Source organism: Notolepis coatsorum, assembly GCF_963971535.1.
Source record: "Notolepis coatsorum genome assembly, contig: SCAFFOLD_545, whole genome shotgun sequence".
NCBI classification, from domain to species: Eukaryota; Metazoa; Chordata; class Actinopteri; order Aulopiformes; family Paralepididae; genus Notolepis; species Notolepis coatsorum.
The window spans coordinates 85,899-101,386 of NW_028172114.1; the positions used below are offsets into that span (position 1 = coordinate 85,899).

The 15,488-nt window shown below is 44.7% G+C and overlaps 1 protein-coding gene across 1 annotated transcript in view; it reads left to right on the plus strand.

The window, feature by feature from the left end:
- LOC311248115 (NHS-like protein 2) overlaps positions 1-963 on the plus strand; it is a gene marked incomplete at its 5' end in the record, with an annotated part of 82,276 nt that extends 81,313 nt beyond the window's left edge. The window contains one exon of the mRNA XM_084339062.1: positions 1-963. This exon is cut by the window's left edge and continues 1,033 nt beyond it.
- Positions 964-15,488: the final 14,525 nt, after the last annotated feature.

A 15,488-nucleotide genomic window follows, 5' to 3' on the forward strand; every position in this document is an offset into this window, starting at 1 on the left:
CCAAAACTATCCTCACGACCAACCCATGACCACATCCGTACGGGCTACTTTACACGACGGGGCTTTAGCAAGCAAACACACCTAAACCCATGGACATAACCGCTGCATCTTCTCTGGTATCTATGGTACACGTACGCAACGCAACACTATAGCGGGCGGCATCGCCGTTATATCCAAGGTACAGCGGCTTCGGCTTGAAGTGAACTTGACTTTTTTGTCCGCAGCAAAAGACGAGGCATGAGTGCGGCGTGTGTTTTTGCCCTCATGCATAAAAGGAAAAAACGGACGGTTGTAAAACATTCCATGTAAGTTTTTGGCGGGAAGGATCCGGTACTGAGCAAACGAATGGACATATTTTGAAATGAAGCACTTTTTTTTTTAAATTTTTTTATTAACTTTTTATCAGTTTGTTTTTGACATTGGAAGTCGTTTACATGGCACATGACAAAACTCGATTGGTGTCGATCGATTTATTTTTCTTTCTTTAAATTTTTTGTACATATATCTCTCTTTTCTTTTCTTATACATATGATAGATGGCCATATACATGTCTTCTCAGATCCTACTTTATGTATTCCTGTATAAAGATATACACAAGCATCAACGGACCTATTGGCGACATCGACTCCTAGATTCGGAACTGAGATTGGACTTGAGGACAGTGTACAGTTACAGGACGTGGCTTGGGACTTCAGATTGCGTGTGTGCGTGCGTGTGCGTGCGTGCGTGTGTGCGCGTGTGTGCGTGTGTGTGTGTGTGTGCGCGTGTGTGCGTGTGTGTGTGTGGGGTGTGTCGATCAGACCAAGCCTGTGGAGTTTCTGTATGGAGAGTATGAAGCAGGCTTGGCTCTTAACAGGGTTTTTAATCACAGTCCTCTGGTGATGGGACCAAAGGACTGTTATGAGCTACAGTACTAAACAGACCAGAGGGGACCTAGAGAGGTGTGTGTGTGTGTGTGTGTGTGTGTGTGTGTGTGTGTGTGTGTGTGTGTGTGTGTGTGTGTGTGTGTGTGTGTGTGTGTGTGTGTGTGTGTGTGTGTGTGTGTGTGTGTGTGTGTGTGTGTGTGTGTGTGTGTGTGTGTGTGTGTGTGTGTGTGTGTGTGTGTGTGTGTGTGTGTGTGTGTGTGTGTGTGTGTGTGTGTGTGTGTGTGTGTGTGTGTGTGTGTGTGTGTGTGTGTGTGTGTGTGTGTTAAGGCTGGGGCATACGTGTGCCAGAAAAAAGAGGAGAGGAGATAGAGGTTGTGTATCGGTCTGTGCTTGTGTGGTGTGTATGTGTGTGCGTGTGTGTGCATCATACTCCCTCTAGGGTGAGATTAGGGAGCTGTGGTGGTTGTAGTTACTATTGAGAACCCCCCACCCCCACCCCACCCATGTCTCTCTCTCTCTCTCTCTCTCTCTCCGGAACTAATGGAATTATAGGAAATTACGGAATCATATGAGTCTAACATATAGGCCATCACGCACGCACGCACACACACACACACACACACACACCAAGGGATGGAATATTCCATGTATGCTGCAGCAGCCTGGTTCCGAGGTGTCACCATCCCTCCTCCCTACAGGCTTTCACTCTGTCTGTTTCTGTGTTGGAGGGGACACTGCAGACCACACCCCCTCACTCTCTTCCTCCTCATCATCGCTCCAGCACAAGCTCCATCCCTCTCTTCTCTCTCTCTCTCTCTCTCTCTCTCTCTCTCTCTCTCTCTCTCTCTCTCTCTTCTCTCTCTCTCTCTCTTTACTGCAACCTCTCTCCCTTCACACGTAGCAGAGCCTCTCTTCCCTCTCTTTCTTTTTTGGCCTCACCTCCATCTCATGTCCCCCCTCACCCTCATCCTTCCTTCCTCTCTCCCCACCCATATCTCCTTCTCCTCTCCTCTCCGCTCCCCACCCTCTTTCCCCCTCCTCTCCGCTCCCCACCCTCTCCTCCCTTCACCTCTCCTCCTCCCTTCATCTCTCCCCCTCTCCTCATCTCTCCCCCTCTCCTCCCTTCATCTCTCCTCCTCCCTTCATCTCCCCTCCTGTCCTCATCCCGTCTCCTCCCTTCACCTCTCCTCCCTTTACCTCTCCTCCTCCCTTCATCTCTCCTCCTCTTCTCATCGCTCCTCTTCTCCTCTCATCCCTTCATCTCTCCTCCTCTTCTCATCGCTCCTCCTCTCCTCTCCTCCCTTCATCTCTCCTCCTCCTCATCGCTCCTCCTCTCCTCTCATCCCTTCATCTCTCCTCCTCTCCTCCTCCCCTCTCTCTCTCTGCATTCAGTCTATGCATCTGAGCTTGGCAGCCGACAGGACACAGGGTGAATGTCAATGAACGACTGAAAATGGATGCTGTGTTTTGTTCGAGGACGCCAATGTAAAAAAAGGAAGAATCCTCCTTTTGACCCTCAGATGTATTCTCTCTCTCTCTCTCTCTCTCTCTCTCTCTCTCTCTCTCTCTCTCTCTCTCTCTCTCTCTCTCTCTCTCTCTCTCTCTCTCTCTCTCTCTCTCTCTCTCTCTCTCTCTCTTTCTCTCTATATTTTTTCTCTATCTATTTTCATCCGGTCATCACACATAATAAATGATGGATGGATGGATGGATGGATGGATGGATGGATGGATGGATGGATGGATGGATGGATGGATGGATGAATTGATTGATGGATGCAGTCTGTACACAAAGGTGTAGAAATGTAGGGCACAGACAGGGTTTTATTGTGTCTGCGTAAAAAGGACCTTGAATGTTTGACAAAGAAAAAGAAACTCTGTGAACTCTGAACTCGCCCACCCCCTGGGTTCTGAACTGCGGTGCGGAGCAGACCACCGACTCCTTTCCCAAAATCCCAGAACATCACAAGGACCCCTTTCAGCGGAAACTGACATACCCCTGCTTGGATGGGCCGGAAGAAGGGAAGCCTTCTTCTTCTCTGGCTCCCAATCAGCAATCTAGCCCTGGTGCTATTGAGTCAGAGCTCCCCCTAGTGGACAGAAAAGGGGAACTACAGTAACATGATGAAAATACTCTTTTTCCACACCATGAGAGAGAAAGAGAGAGAGATAAACTTACCCCCCCCCCCCCCCACACACACACACACACACCATTTCTCTCTGTCATACAAGAGTCTTTCAGGTATTTCATCATCCTGAGAAAAAATTACAAAGAAATTTGAAAAGAAGAAACATAAATTATCACCATTTATGATGACTAGTCAAGTGACGCTTGTTTTAAATATTTAGTGAATGAAAAAAAAAGAAAAACCTATGAAATTCTGTGTTTGTTTGCCTTGTATACTGATGATGGGCGTGATGCTGTAACGCCTTCCTGTGTTTTTTTTCTATTATTATTATTGTTATTATTATTATTATTTTGTGTTCGGCTGCCTTGGTATTACACACATCCCTTATGAGAACCTGGTAAACAGACGGTGAATATTTCAAATATTTGACAAAATCCTTTGATGAATATTTCAAATACTTTGGGGGGGGGGACAGATCCATTTAAGAGCTCATCACTTGATTTAGCTTAATGTCTCGCGACAGATTTTTGCAGAGTGACTTTGCAGATGACCTGTAAGCTCTGTGTGTGAGGCGGCCTGGTTATGAGGTATAATGAAGCATAACACTTCAAAGTGGCCCAAATATTTGAAGCCATTATCAAAGATAATTATGCCCCAGTCTACATTTCCTATTATATCGCTGGAAATCACAGATCTCAAAATGTCTGGAATGGTGGCAGCGTGCGTTATGGGACACACGCTTGCACCTCTCCATTGATGATGGATGCATGAGATCAGACCAAGGAAGGATGGAAGAGAGGAAGGTATTGAGGCAAAAGACAACATGTTCTTTTACTCTAATTATAATTATATGGGGACATTTGACCATAATGGCTGTACTTAAAGTTGTACCCTTAAGAAAAACAACAACATAACCAGTCGTACGGGAGAGAGTAGAAAAACAAGAACTGTTGAATATGTAACTGATTAATAGAACACTGTTCCCTGTAGAGTAATGAAAAAAGAGGAGAGGATTTAGATTTATTTATATTCCATCATCTATTCCTTCTCTCCTCTCCTTTTCCTTCCTCCATTCCTCTCTCCTCTCCCCTCTCCTCTCCTCAGTTAGCATGTGACTCAGAGGGATAATCACTTAGAAAGCCGCAGACCCACCCCTCCCTCTGTTTCCCCAAAGGAGAAATTAAAGTCTGGAAAAGCAAGGGAGGAACACTGGTGAGATAGACAGAGAGAGAGAGAAAGATAGAGCGAGCGTGTGGCCATTAATTAGGACAGTTTAATATTACAATCACATTATTTGTACAGATTATGGAACGACCAAATAGCAACCTGTTGCTATGACACAAAAGAAACAACCAACCAAACAAGCAACAACAAAAGAATATTATAGTATATAGGATATATATATATATAATGTCAAAGCTATATTTAAAAGCTGTATTCTAAAATGGTAGGCCAGTGCTATGAACATTGGTGAACACACTTTATCTCTAGTTCAAGTGAACTGCTTTTTACGAGTAATTTAATTATACTCAATTGTCATTTGAGTGTGGGGGACAGCCAATACAAATAAAGTACCTATCTATATATAAATCTATATATATATATATATATATATATAAACAAACAAAACAAAGTGAGATATCCTTGTAGATGCACTGAGCCTATAGTTTGGAATTCCAAATGGAAGGGGTGTGGTCAACTACCCCATTGGCTGCATTGTGCCAATCAATTCAACCAATCAACTGCATGGAATAATACAGTATTTGCAAAGGATGTTCAAATGCCACACCGTCCGACAAAATGCCACACCGTCCGACAAATTTCAGACGGTGGTATGGAGTACAGAAAAAAAGTCCAACAAACAGTGATAGGTGTTGCTCTGTTGTACATCTAACCACTCTGACAGAAATATCAACTCAGCACGGAGAAGACAAAGCTTTAACGACGCCACGGTCCACATCTATGGAGAGTCTCATAGGCTGCATTTTCACAGAACCTGGGACGTGTGATTTGAAGCGGTGTGTGGCTGCAGACAGAGTGGCCCTGCCTGAAGCCTAGTAAAGCCAAATATCTCCCCTCTGATCTGCTTTGGATGAGAGATAAATCCTTGGCCTCCCACACCTGATACCCGGGTTCCAGTCCGGGTGTATCACACCTTTTTCATCTGTCTGAAAAATGAGAGAAGAATCTAAATGTGGGTTTCTCCCTGTTCAGATCGCCATGGAAACATCAGATCTCCTGTCATATAAACCATCAAAGAGCATATCTTGTGTAAATTAAGCAACGCCGGGGTACGCTGACCTGAAATCAGATGGTTTCTCGAGATGAGACATTGCTCCCTGACTGGGGTGATTTGAGGTCAACTCTCTCAGGTCTGAAAAGCTTGTGATACACGTGGCCCAACAGAAATGCCCCCTCTACCCCTGACAAAAACAAGATGGCGGTTCTATGGGTGCTTACAAAGACAGAGAGAAAGAGAGAGGCCTAGAGATAGAGACAGACAAAGAATTCTGGGAATTATTCTATTTTTGTTATTTCTCATTGAAAAAAGAAAACCAAGAAGACATATTTAAAGGAATATTCTGTGTATGTATTATTAAATAACCTCTGTTCTCACCCATCAAGCTGTGTGATCTGTAGCTGGGAGGTAGGCCCCTCCTGCAGCTATATATTACCAATGTGATGAAATTATTATATCATTATAAATAAATTATTTTTCTTGCTTAAAAAAAAAATTGTTTGTTTTGATCCATTTGTGTGCGGCGTATTTAGTCTTCAAGGCTCTTCTTTTCCTGAACTGTTATTCATTCATTTCTGAAGGGAGGGAATATTGTTGCTTTTGATGATCGGGTGTTTTTATGCACTAAAGCGACTATCCCTTGTGACAATTATGCATAAACATACATAGAGATTTTCTATTTTTATATAAAACTTTTTTTCCCAAGCTTTCTAGTCTTGCTCGGGCTAATGGGGTGAGACTGATGAATAAACCAACGAACCCGCCCGGCGAGAGCTGAGATGGAAAACAAACAACAACAACTCCAAAGACCTCCAGGTCAGAGCAGCACCAGCTGTTCGATGAGGTCAGTTCACCCTTTAAAGAAACAATCCATGTTTTAACTCAAGAGGGGAACACGGCGGTGCCAGAATGATATACTGAATTCCCTTTATCTGTCCAGGGAGCGCCGACGAGCTCCCCTGAATATATGTTTAAACAAACACCACGGGCACCTCGGGACTGATGCATTTATTCATACATACACTCTTTTATCAGGGGGAAATGAGCCTGATGGGGGACAAGGTTTGATGCTCTGTCTTCTAGCTTTCTTCCAATGTTGGGAATATTCTGTTGTTATCAGTGCATCATGAAAAGAGTTGTTCCAAAAAAAAAAAAAAAAAATTGAATAGGTAATAGGATGGCGTCATTCCAACATCTGAACTTGCAGGATCCACACGGACAGAGTCCTGAGAATCTAAATTAAAATATATACTGTATAATATCTTCCTGTAGGCAACTTTTAGAAATGACTAGGACTACTGTTCCTCATCCAAAAGTACAGACGATGTGCAAAACCACCTGCTGATCAGAGGCTGGAACACTGCAACATTTGGGGAAGAGAGAGAAAGCTATCTGGCTGCACGTTAGCCTAGCTTAGCACAATGAATGGAAGCGGACAGTGCCGGTTAGCCTTCGGGACAGGTGTTAGTTGGACAATGCCTAGGCTAACCGGCACTGTCCGCTTCCATTCATTGTGCTAAGCTAGGCTAACGTGCAGCCAGATAGCTTTCTACCGAACGCACAGAGAGGAAACTGGTATCTATCTTCTTGTCTCTCTCTGGAGAAGAAGATAAGCTAATTTCCCGAAATGTTGACGTGTTCCTTTGAAGGGGACTTATTATGAAAATCGCCTTTCCTGTGCGATTTGACGGGGTGTCCCAACACAGATCAATATGTGCATTGTGCCTTTTCTGCAGTTAACAGCTGTACCCCTTCCTCTTGAAAACGAGACATGCAGAATTGCAGCCACGATCGCCGTGGTTAGTAAGACCTTGTAGATACTGTACCGTATCTCACTAAAATGCATGTGTACAAGATGGCGGGTCGTGTGCAAGTCTTCTCTTTTCAACCTAAAGTTGAACCTAAAAGATGTTTCTGACTACATTTTTAACGGTGAGATTGCTATGCTATTGCTCTATCTTGAGTCATATTTGATCTGCAATGTTTAGTATGAAAGTTAGATTTGAATTTTGTTTGACATTGCAGGCTCATGCGCCACTGCTAGATGGTGCATGAGTGGCTCGCTGGTTTACAGGCACCGAAACAGCCCCGTTGAGAACAGGACTGAAACAGAGAGGTATAGAGGCTGCTAGAATGAGAACAGGACTGAAACAGAGACGTATAGAGGCTGCTAGAATGAGAACAGGACTGAAACAGAGACGTATAGAGGCTGCTAGAATGAGAACAGGACTGAAACAGAGGTATAGAGGCTGCTAGAATGAGAACAGGACTGAAACAGAGAGGTATAGAGGCTGCTAGAATGAGAACAGGACTGAAACAGAGAGGTATAGAGGCTGCTAGAATGAGAACTGGACTGAAACAGAGGTATAGAGGCTGCTAGAATGAGAACAGGACTGAAACAGAGGTATGGAGGCTGCTAGAATGAGAACAGGACTGAAACAGAGAGGTATAGAGGCTGCTAGAATGAGAACAGGACTGAAACAGAGGTATAGAGGCTGCTAGAATGAGAACAGGACTGAAACAGAGAGGTATAGAGGCTGGTAGAATGAGAACAGGACTGAAACAGAGAGGTATAGAGGCTGCTAGAATGAGAACAGGACTGAAACAGAGGTATAGAGGCTGCTAGAATGAGAACAGGACTGAAACAGAGAGGTATAGAGGCTGCTAGAATGAGAACAGGACTGAAACAGAGAGGTATAGAGGCTGCTAGAATGAGAACAGGACTGAAACAGAGGTATAGAGGCTGCTAGAATGAGAACAGGACTGAAACAGAGGTATAGAGGCTGCTAGAATGAGAACAGGACTGAAACAGAGAGGTATAGAGGCTGCTAGAATGAGAACAGGACTGAAACAGAGGTATAGAGGATGGCTGCTAGAATGAGAACAGGACTGAAACAGAGGTATAGAGGCTGCTAGAATGAGAACAGGACTGAAACAGAGAGGTATAGAGGCTGCTAGAATGAGAACAGGACTGAAACAGAGGTATAGAGGCTGCTAGAATGAGAACAGGACTGAAACAGAGAGGTATAGAGGCTGGCTGCTAGAATGAGAACAGGACTGAAACAGAGAGGTATAGAGGCTGCTAGAATGAGAACAGGACTGAAACAGAGAGGTATAGAGGCTGCTAGAATGAGAACAGGACTGAAACAGAGGTATAGAGGATGATAGAATGAGAACAGGACTGAAACAGAGGTATAGAGGCTGCTAGAATGAGGACAGGACTGAAACAGAGGTATAGCGGCTGCTCAAATGAGAACAGGACTGAAACAGAGGTATAGAGGCTGCTAGAATGAGAACAGGACTGAAACAGAGAGGTATAGAGGCTGCTAGAATGAGAACAGGACTGAAACAGAGGTATAGAGGCTGCTAAAATGAGAACAGGACTGAAACAGAGGTATAGAGGCTGCTAGAATGAGAACAGGACTGAAACATGGAGGTATAGAGGCTGCTAGAATGAGAACAGGACTGAAACAGAGGTAAAGAGGCTGCTAGAATGAGAACAGGACTGAAAGAGAGGTATAGAGGCTGCTAGAATGAGAACAGGACTGAAACAGAGGTATAGAGGCTGCTAGAATGAGAACAGGACTGAAACAGAGAGGTATAGAGGCTGCTAGAATGAGGACAAGACTGAAACAGAGGTATAGAGGCTGCTAGAATGAGAACAGGACTGAAACAGAGGTATAGAGGCTGCTAGAATGAGAACAGGACTGAAACAGAGGTATAGAGGCTGGCTGCTAGAATGAGAACAGGACAGAAACAGAGAGGTATAGAGGCTGCTAGAATGAGAACAGGACTGAAACAGAGAGGTATAGAGGCTGCTAGAATGAGAACAGGACTGAAACAGAGAGGTATAGAGGCTGCTAGAATGAGAACAGGACTGAAACAGAGAGGTATAGAGGCTGCTAGAATGAGAACAGGGCTGAAACAGAGAGGTATAGAGGCTGCTAGAATGAGAACAGGACTGAAACAGAGGTATAGAGGCTGCTAGAATGAGAACAGGACTGAAACAGAGAGGTATAGAGGCTGCTAGAATGAGAACAGGACTGAAACAGAGAGGTATAGCGGCTGGCTGCTAGAATGAGAACAGGACTGAAACAGAGAGGTATAGAGGCTGCTAGAATGAGAACAGGACTGAAACAGAGGTATAGAGGCTGCTAGAATGAGAACAGGACTGAAACAGAGAGGTATAGAGGCTGCTAGAATGAGAACAGGACTGAAACAGAGGTATAGAGGCTGCTAGAATGAGAACAGGACTGAAACAGAGGTAAAGAGGCTGCTAGAATGAGAACAGGACTGAAACAGAGGTATAGAGGCTGCTAGAATGAGAACAGGACTGAAACAGAGGTATAGAGGCTGCTAGAATGAGAACAGGACTGAAACAGAGAGGTATAGAGGCTGCTAGAATGAGAACAGGATTTAAACAGAGTTATAGAGGCTGCTAGAATGAGAACAGGACTGAAACAGAGGTATAGAGGCTGCTAGAATGAGGACAGGATTGAAACAGAGGTATAGAGGCTGGCTGCTAGAATGAGAACAGGACTGAAACAGAGAGGTATAGAGGCTGCTAGAATGAGAACAGGACTGAAACAGAGGTATAGAGGCTGCTAGAATGAGAACAGGACTGAAACAGAGAGGTATAGAGGCTGCTAGAATGAGAACAGGACTGAAACAGAGGTATAGAGGCTGCTAAAATGAGAACAGGACTGAAACAGAGGTATAGAGGCTGCTAGAATGAGAACAGGACTGAAACATGGAGGTATAGAGGCTGCTAGAATGAGAACAGGACTGAAACAGAGGTAAAGAGGCTGCTAGAATGAGAACAGGACTGAAACAGAGGTATAGAGGCTGCTAGAATGAGAACAGGACTGAAACAGAGGTATAGAGGCTGCTAGAATGAGAACAGGACTGAAACAGAGAGGTATAGAGGCTGCTAGAATGAGGACAAGACTGAAACAGAGGTATAGAGGCTGCTAGAATGAGAACAGGACTGAAACAGAGGTATAGAGGCTGCTAGAATGAGAACAGGACTGAAACAGAGGTATAGAGGCTGGCTGCTAGAATGAGAACAGGACAGAAACAGAGAGGTATAGAGGCTGCTAGAATGAGAACAGGACTGAAACAGAGAGGTATAGAGGCTGCTAGAATGAGAACAGGACTGAAACAGAGAGGTATAGAGGCTGCTAGAATGAGAACAGGACTGAAACAGAGAGGTATAGAGGCTGCTAGAATGAGAACAGGGCTGAAACAGATAGGTATAGAGGCTGCTAGAATGAGAACAGGACTGAAACAGAGGTATAGAGGCTGCTAGAATGAGAACAGGACTGAAACAGAGAGGTATAGAGGCTGCTAGAATGAGAACAGGACTGAAACAGAGAGGTATAGCGGCTGGCTGCTAGAATGAGAACAGGACTGAAACAGAGAGGTATAGAGGCTGCTAGAATGAGAACAGGACTGAAACAGAGGTATAGAGGCTGCTAGAATGAGAACAGGACTGAAACAGAGAGGTATAGAGGCTGCTAGAATGAGAACAGGACTGAAACAGAGGTATAGAGGCTGCTAGAATGAGAACAGGACTGAAACAGAGGTAAAGAGGCTGCTAGAATGAGAACAGGACTGAAACAGAGGTATAGAGGCTGCTAGAATGAGAACAGGACTGAAACAGAGGTATAGAGGCTGCTAGAATGAGAACAGGACTGAAACAGAGAGGTATAGAGGCTGCTAGAATGAGGACAAGACTGAAACAGAGGTATAGAGGCTGCTAGAATGAGAACAGGACTGAAACAGAGGTATAGAGGCTGCTAGAATGAGAACAGGACTGAAACAGAGGTATAGAGGCTGGCTGCTAGAATGAGAACAGGACAGAAACAGAGAGGTATAGAGGCTGCTAGAATGAGAACAGGACTGAAACAGAGAGGTATAGAGGCTGCTAGAATGAGAACAGGACTGAAACAGAGAGGTATAGAGGCTGCTAGAATGAGAACAGGACTGAAACAGAGAGGTATAGAGGCTGCTAGAATGAGAACAGGGCTGAAACAGAGAGGTATAGAGGCTGCTAGAATGAGAACAGGACTGAAACAGAGGTATAGAGGCTGCTAGAATGAGAACAGGACTGAAACAGAGAGGTATAGAGGCTGCTAGAATGAGAACAGGACTGAAACAGAGAGGTATAGCGGCTGGCTGCTAGAATGAGAACAGGACTGAAACAGAGAGGTATAGAGGCTGCTAGAATGAGAACAGGACTGAAACAGAGGTATAGAGGCTGCTAGAATGAGAACAGGACTGAAACAGAGGTATAGAGGCTGCTAGAATGAGAACAGCACTGAAACAGAGAGGTATAGAGGCTGCTAGAATGAGAACAGGACTGAAACAGAGGTATAGAGGCTGCTAGAATGAGAACAGGACTGAAACAGAGGTATAGAGGCTGCTAGAATGAGAACAGGACTGAAACAGAGGTATAGAGACTGCTAGAATGAGAACAGGACTGAAACAGAGAGGTATAGAGGCTGCTAGACTGAGAACAGGACTGAAACAGAGGTATAGAGGCTGCTAGAATGAGAACAGGACTGAAACAGAGAGGTATAGAGGCTGCTAGAATGAGAACAGGACTGAAACAGAGGTATAGAGGCTGCTAGAAAGAGAACAGGACTGAAACAGAGGTATAGAGGCTGCTAGAATGAGGACAGGACTGAAACAGAGGTATAGAGGCTGGCTGCTAGAATGAGAACAGGACTGAAACAGAGAGGTATAGAGGCTGCTAGAATGAGAACAGGAATGAAACAGAGGTATAGAGGCTGCTAGAATGAGAACAGGACTGAAACAGAGAGGTATAGAGGCTGCTAGAATGAGAACAGGACTGAAACAGAGAGGTATAGAGGCTGCTAGAATGAGAACAGGACTGAAACAGTGAGGTATAGAGGCTGGCTGGTAGAATGAGAACAGGACTGAAACATGGAGGTATAGAGGCTGCTAGAATGAGAACAGGACTGAAACAGAGGTATAGAGGCTGCTAGAATGAGAACAGGACTGAAACAGGGGTATAGAGGCTGCTAGAATGAGAACAGGACTGAAACATGGAGGTATAGAGGCTGCTAGAATGAGAACAGGACTGAAACAGAGGTATAGAGGCTGCTAGAATGAGAACAGGACTGAAACATGGAGGTATAGAGGCTGCTAGAATGAGAACAGGACTGAAACAGAGAGGTATAGAGGCTGCTAGAATGAGAACAGGACTGAAACAGAGGTATAGAGGCTGCTAGAATGAGAACAGGACTGAAACATGGAGGTATAGAGGCTGCTAGAATGAGAACAGGACTGAAACAGAGGTATAGAGGCTGGCTGCTAGAATGAGAACAGGACTGAAACAGAGAGGTATAGAGGCTGCTAGAATGAGAACAGGAATGAAACAGAGGTATAGAGGCTGCTAGAATGAGAACAGGACAGAAACAGAGAGGTATAGAGGCTGCTAGAATGAGAACAGGACTGAAACAGAGAGGTATAGAGGCTGCTAGAATGAGAACAGGACTGAAACAGAGAGGTATAGAGGCTGCTAGAATGAGAACAGGACTGAAACAGAGAGGTATAGAGGCTGCTAGAATGAGAACAGGGCTGAAACAGAGAGGTATAGAGGCTGCTAGAATGAGAACAGGACTGAAACAGAGGTATAGAGGCTGCTAGAATGAGAACAGGACTGAAACAGAGAGGTATAGAGGCTGCTAGAATGAGAACAGGACTGAAACAGAGAGGTATAGCGGCTGGCTGCTAGAATGAGAACAGGACTGAAACAGAGAGGTATAGAGGCTGCTAGAATGAGAACAGGACTGAAACAGAGGTATAGAGGCTGCTAGAATGAGAACAGGACTGAAACAGAGGTATAGAGGCTGCTAGAATGAGAACAGCACTGAAACAGAGAGGTATAGAGGCTGCTAGAATGAGAACAGGACTGAAACAGAGGTATAGAGGCTGCTAGAATGAGAACAGGACTGAAACAGAGGTATAGAGGCTGCTAGAATGAGAACAGGACTGAAACAGAGGTATAGAGACTGCTAGAATGAGAACAGGACTGAAACAGAGAGGTATAGAGGCTGCTAGACTGAGAACAGGACTGAAACAGAGGTATAGAGGCTGCTAGAATGAGAACAGGACTGAAACAGAGAGGTATAGAGGCTGCTAGAATGAGAACAGGACTGAAACAGAGGTATAGAGGCTGCTAGAAAGAGAACAGGACTGAAACAGAGGTATAGAGGCTGCTAGAATGAGGACAGGACTGAAACAGAGGTATAGAGGCTGGCTGCTAGAATGAGAACAGGACTGAAACAGAGAGGTATAGAGGCTGCTAGAATGAGAACAGGAATGAAACAGAGGTATAGAGGCTGCTAGAATGAGAACAGGACTGAAACAGAGAGGTATAGAGGCTGCTAGAATGAGAACAGGACTGAAACAGAGAGGTATAGAGGCTGCTAGAATGAGAACAGGACTGAAACAGTGAGGTATAGAGGCTGGCTGGTAGAATGAGAACAGGACTGAAACATGGAGGTATAGAGGCTGCTAGAATGAGAACAGGACTGAAACAGAGGTATAGAGGCTGCTAGAATGAGAACAGGACTGAAACAGGGGTATAGAGGCTGCTAGAATGAGAACAGGACTGAAACATGGAGGTATAGAGGCTGCTAGAATGAGAACAGGACTGAAACAGAGGTATAGAGGCTGCTAGAATGAGAACAGGACTGAAACATGGAGGTATAGAGGCTGCTAGAATGAGAACAGGACTGAAACAGAGAGGTATAGAGGCTGCTAGAATGAGAACAGGACTGAAACAGAGGTATAGAGGCTGCTAGAATGAGAACAGGACTGAAACATGGAGGTATAGAGGCTGCTAGAATGAGAACAGGACTGAAACAGAGGTATAGAGGCTGCTAGAATGAGAACAGGACTGAAACATGGCGGTATAGAGGCTGCTAGAATGAGAACAGGACTGAAACAGAGGTATAGAGGCTGCTAGAATGAGAACAGGACTGAAACAGAGAGGTATAGAGGCTGCTAGAATGAGAACAGGATTTAAACAGAGTTATAGAGGCTGCTAGAATGAGAACAGGACTGAAACAGAGGTATAGAGGCTGCTAGAATGAGGACAGGACTGAAACAGAGGTATAGAGGCTGGCTGCTAGAATGAGAACAGGACTGAAACAGAGAGGTATAGAGGCTGCTAGAATGAGAACAGGACTGAAACAGAGGTATAGAGGCTGCTAGAATGAGAACAGGACTGAAACAGAGAGGTATAGAGGCTGCTAGAATGAGAACAGGAATGAAACAGAGAGGTATAGAGGCTGGCTGCTAGAATGAGAACAGGACTGAAACAGAGAGGTATAGAGGCTGCTAGAATGAAAACAGGACTGAAACAGAGGTTGAGAGGCTGATAAAACAGGGTTGAAACAGAGGTATATAGGCTGCTAGAATGAGAACAGGACTGAAACAGAGAGGTATAGAGGCTGCTAGAATGAGGACAGGACTGAAACAGAGGTATAGAGGCTGCTAGAATGAGAACAGGACTGAAACATGGAGGTATAGAGGCTGCTAGAATGAGAACAGGACTGAAACAGGTATAGAGGCTGCTAGAATGAGAACAGGACTGAAACAGGTATAGAGGCTGCTAGAATGAGAACAGGACTGAAACAGAGGTATAGAGGCTGCTAGAATGAGGACAGAATTGAAACAGAGGTATAGAGGCTGCTAGAATGAGAACAGGACTGAAACATGGAGGTATAGAGGCTGCTAGAATGAGAACAGGACTGAAACAGAGGTATAGAGGCTGCTAGAATGAGAACAGGACTGAAACAGAGAGGTATAGAGGCTGCTAGAATGAGAACAGGATTTAAACAGAGTTATAGAGGCTGCTAGAATGAGAACAGGACTGAAACAGAGGTATAGAGGCTGCTAGAATGAGGACAGGATTGAAACAGAGGTATAGAGGCTGGCTGCTAGAATGAGAACAGGACTGAAACAGAGAGGTATAGAGGCTGCTAGAATGAGAACAGGACTGAAACAGAGGTATAGAGGCTGCTAGAATGAGAACAGGACTGAAACAGAGAGGTATAGAGGCTGCTAGAATGAGAACAGGACTGAAACAGAGAGGTATAGAGGCTGCTAGAATGAGAACAGGACTGAAACAGAGAGGTATAGAGGCTGGCTGCTAGAATGAGAACAGGACTGAAACAGAGATGTATATAGGCTGCTAGAACGAAAACAGGACTGAAACAGAGG